Source organism: Mytilus galloprovincialis, unplaced genomic scaffold, assembly GCF_965363235.1.
Source record: "Mytilus galloprovincialis unplaced genomic scaffold, xbMytGall1.hap1.1 HAP1_SCAFFOLD_225, whole genome shotgun sequence".
NCBI classification, from domain to species: Eukaryota; Metazoa; Mollusca; class Bivalvia; order Mytilida; family Mytilidae; genus Mytilus; species Mytilus galloprovincialis.
In genome coordinates, this window is record NW_027468147.1 from 20001 (window position 1) to 25000 (window position 5000).

The following is a 5000-nucleotide window of genomic DNA, read 5'->3' on the forward strand; positions in this document are numbered from 1 at the left end:
TTACGAGGGTGAAATTTTCATCGAGGTGTCGCACGTTAGACGCGGACGGGCTACCGCGGGTCTCTCGACCATCGAGGCCGGCAAACTATACCCTCGGTAAAATTTTTTTACGAGGGTGAAATTTTCATCGAGGTGTCGCACGTTAGACGCGGACGGGCTACCGCGGGTCTCTCGACCATCGAGGCCGGCAAACTATACCCTCGGTAAAAAAATTTTACGAGGGTGAAATTTTCATCGAGGTGTCGCACGTTAGACGCGGACGGGCTACCGCGGGTCTCTCGACCATCGAGGCCGGCAAACTATACCCTCGGTAAAAAAATTTTACGAGGGTGAAATTTTCATCGAGGTGTCGCACGTTAGACGCGGACGGGCTACCGCGGGTCTCTCGACCATCGAGGCCGGCAAACTATACCCTCGGTAAAAATTTTTTACGAGGGTGAAATTTTCATCGAGGTGTCGCACGTTAGACGCGGACGGGCTACCGCGGGTCTCTCGACCATCGAGGCCGGCAAACTATACCCTCGGTAAAAATTTTTTACGAGGGTGAAATTTTCATCGAGGTGTCGCACGTTAGACGCGGACGGGCTACCGCGGGTCTCTCGACCATCGAGGCCGGCAAACTATACCCTCGGTAAAAATTTTTTACGAGGGTGAAATTTTCATCGAGGTGTCGCACGTTAGACGCGGACGGGCTACCGCGGGTCTCTCGACCATCGAGGCCGGCAAACTATACCCTCGGTAAAAATTTTTTACGAGGGTGAAATTTTCATCGAGGTGTCGCACGTTAGACGCGGACGGGCTACCGCGGGTCTCTCGACCATCGAGGCCGGCAAACTATACCCTCGGTAAAAATTTTTTACGAGGGTGAAATTTTCATCGAGGTGTCGCACGTTAGACGCGGACGGGCTACCGCGGGTCTCTCGACCATCGAGGCCGGCAAACTATACCCTCGGTAAAAATTTTTTACGAGGGTGAAATTTTCATCGAGGTGTCGCACGTTAGACGCGGACGGGCTACCGCGGGTCTCTCGACCATCGAGGCCGGCAAACTATACCCTCGGTAAAATTTTTTTACGAGGGTGAAATTTTCATCGAGGTGTCGCACGTTAGACGCGGACGGGCTACCGCGGGTCTCTCGACCATCGAGGCCGGCAAACTATACCCTCGGTAAAATTTTTTTACGAGGGTGAAATTTTCATCGAGGTGTCGCACGTTAGACGCGGCCGGGCTACCGCGGGTCTCTCGACCATCGAGGCCGGCAAACTATACCCTCGGTAAAAAAATTTTTACGAGGGTGAAATTTTCATCGAGGTGTCGCACGTTAGACGCGGCCGGGCTACCGCGGGTCTCTCGACCATCGAGGCCGGCAAACTATACCCTCGGTAAAAAATTTTTACGAGGGTGAAATTTTCATCGAGGTGTCGCACGTTAGATGCGGGCGGAGTACCGCGGGTCTCTCGGCCCACTTTATCGTCGGTAAAAAATGTTGACCCTTGGGAATTTTTTCATCGGGAAGCCGGAACGTAAGTGTCTCGACCATCGAAGGCCGGCCAACTATACCCCAGTCAAAAAGTATGTCTTAACAATTTTTGTCATCGGGAAGCCGCACGTAAGAATATTACAGCAGGTCGCTCCATGATACGATAAAATTTCAGGTAACGAAGGCAGGCATCGTACACCCTCTTGATCGGCCGTGTGCTTGCGTCCGACACCTCTGCGAAGGTTTGAACTAGGGTTGTCTCAGGACATAAGCTAGGGTTACAGTGGGTGCTAAGCCTAGCCCTAAGCCTAGCCGTAACCCTAACCCTAACCCTAACCCTAACCCTAACCCTAACCCTAACCCTAACCCTAACCCTAACCCTAACCCTAACCCTAACCCTAACCGTAGCCCTAACCCTAACCCTAGCCCTAACCCTAACCCTAGCCCTAACCCTAACCCTAACCCTAACCCTAACCCTAACCCTAACCCTAACCCTAACCCTAACCCTAACCGTAGCCCTAACCTAACCAGCTAACCCTAGCCCTAACCCTAACCCTAGCCCTAACCTAACCCTAACCCTAACCCTAACCCTAACCTAACCCTAACCCTAACCCTAACCCTAACCCTAACCCTAACCCTAACCCTAACCCTAACCCTAACCCTAACCCTAAGTAGTTATCGAGACCCGCTAGAGTCCCGCTGGACCATTTAAGGCCCACCGTGCACCTTATATGGTCCACAGAGAGAGAGATCCGTTGGACCTTCGATGGTCCACCAAGTCGCGTCAGAGAGAGGTTTGGTTCATATATGGTCCAGCCCGGACCATATATGCTCCAACGCGGACCATATAAGGTCCCAGAGACAAGCTGTACGGCTTGTCTCTGGAGCTTATAACGGCACGGTGGCCCTTATAATGGGCACAATACCTCTCTGTGGCCACTTGGTCTCCATTCGAAGGTCCTCCCTGCCATTCGAAGGGCCTTTGTGCCGGAGTAAACGCCACAGTGCCATGTCAAGCGCCTTGCAGTTATATTAAAGCACGTAAGCCTATATATTAAAATAATTTGCCGGTTAAACCACGCCTCAGACCGTCGCAAGCCGGTTTGAAAGAGTGGGTAAAGGTAACGTGGTCGGCCTGCTAGCGGGGTACCGCGGGGAGAGGTACGTGGTAAGCCTGCTAGCGGGCTACCCTCGGGTCTCGACCGCGGGTAAAGGTACGTGGTCGGCCTGCCACGTACCTTTCCCCGTGGTAGCCCGCTAGCGGGCCGACCACGTACCTTTTACCCGTGGTAGCCCGCTAGCAGGCCGACCACGTACCTTTTACCCGTGGTAGTCCGCTAGCAGGTCGACCACGTACCTTTTACCCGTGGTAGTCCGCTAGCAGGTCGACCACGTACCTTCCCTGTCGTCGAGAGCCGTGGTAGCCCGCTAGCAGGCCGTCGAGTACCTTTTACCCGCGGTAGCCCGCTAGCGGGTCGACCACGTACCTTTCCCCGCGGTCGAGACCCGTGGTAGCCAGCCGTCCGCTTACTTTTACCCGTGGTAGCCCGCTAGCAGGCCGTCCACGTACCTTTACCCGCGGTAGCCCGCTAGCAGGCCGACCACGTACCTTCCCGGCCGTCGAGACCCGCGGTAGCCCGCTAGCAAGGCCGTCCGAGTACCTTCACCCGTGGTAGCCCGCTAGCAGGCCGACCGCGTACCTTCCCCGCCGTCGAGACCCGCGGTAGTCCGCTAGCAGGCCGCCAGCTTACCTTTACCCGTGGTAGCCCGCTAGCAGGCCGTCCACGTACCTTTTACCCGCGGTAGACCCGCTAGCAGGCCGACCGCGTACCTTCCCCGCCGTCGAGCCCGCAAGCAGGCCGTCCGCTTACTTTTACCCGTGGTAGCCCGCTAGCAGCCGTCCACGTACCTTTACCCGTGGTAGCCCGCTAGCAGGCCGACCACGTACCTTCCCGGCCGTCGAGACCCGCGCTAGCCCGCTAGCAGGCCGTCCACGTACCTTTACCCGTGGTAGCCCGCTAGCAGGCCGATCGCGTACCTTCCCCCGCCGTCGAGACCCGCGCTAGCCCGCTAGCAGGCCGTCCACGTACCTTTACCCGTGGTAGCCCGCTAGCAGGCCGATCGCGTACCTTCCCCGCCGTCGAGACCCGCGCTAGCCCGCTAGCAGGCCGTCCACGTACCTTTACCCGTGGTAGCCCGCTAGCAGGCCGTCCACGTACCTTTACCCGTGATAGCCCGCTAGCAGGCCGACCGCGTACCTTCCCCCGCCGTCGAGACCCGCGGTAGCCCGCTAGCAGGCCGTCCACGTACCTTTACCCGTGGTAGCCCGCTAGCAGGCCGATCGCGTACCTTCCCCGCCGTCGAGACCCGCGCTAGCCCGCTAGCAGGCCGTCCACGTACCTTTACCCGTGGTAGCCCGCTAGCAGGCCGATCGCGTACCTTCCCCGCCGTCGAGACCCGCGCTAGCCCGCTAGCAGGCCGTCCACGTACCTTTACCCGTGATAGCCCGCTAGCAGGCCGACCGCGTACCTTCCCCGCCGTCGAGACCCGCGGTAGCCCGCTAGCAGGCCGTCCACGTACCTTTACCCGTGGTAGCCCGCTAGCAGGCCGATCGCGTACCTTCCCCGCCGTCGAGACCCGCGCTAGCCCGCTAGCAGGCCGTCCACGTACCTTTACCCGTGGTAGCCCGCTAGCAGGCCGATCGCGTACCTTCCCCGCCGTCGAGACCCGCGCTAGCCCGCTAGCAGGCCGTCCACGTACCTTTACCCGTGATAGCCCGCTAGCAGGCCGATCGCGTACCTTCCCGCCGTCGAGACCCGCGCTAGCCCGCTAGCAGGCCGTCCACGTACCTTTACCCGTGATAGCCCGCTAGCAGGCCGATCGCGTACCTTCCCCGCCGTCGAGACCCGCGCTAGCCCGCTAGCAGGCCGTCCACGTACCTTTACCCGTGGTAGCCCGCTAGCAGGCCGATCGCGTACCTTCCCCGCCGTCGAGACCCGCGCTAGCCCGCTAGCAGGCCCGTCCACGTACCTTTACCCGTGGTAGCCCGCTAGCAGGCCGTCCACGTACCTTTACCCGTGATAGCCGCTAGCAGGCCGACCCGCGTACCTTCCCCGCCGTCGAGACCCGCGGTAGCCCGCTAGCAGGCCGCCAGCTTACCTTTACCCGTGGTAGCCCGCTAGCAGGCCGACCGCGTACCTTCCCCGCCGTCGAGACCCGCGGTAGCCCGCTAGCAGGCCGCCAGCTTACCTTTACCCGTGGTAGCCCGCTAGCAGGCCGTCCACGTACCTTTACCCGTGGTAGCCCGCTAGCAGGCCGACCGCGTACTTTTACCCGTGGTAGCCCGCTAGCAGGCCGTCCGCGTACCTTTACCCGCGGTAGCCCGCTAGCAGGCCGACCGCGTACCTTTACCCGCGGTAGCCGCTAGCAGGCCGACCGCGTACCTTCCCCGCGTCGAGACCCGCGGTAGCCCGCTAGCAGGCCGTCCGCTTACTTTTACCCGTGGTAGCCCGCTAGCAGGC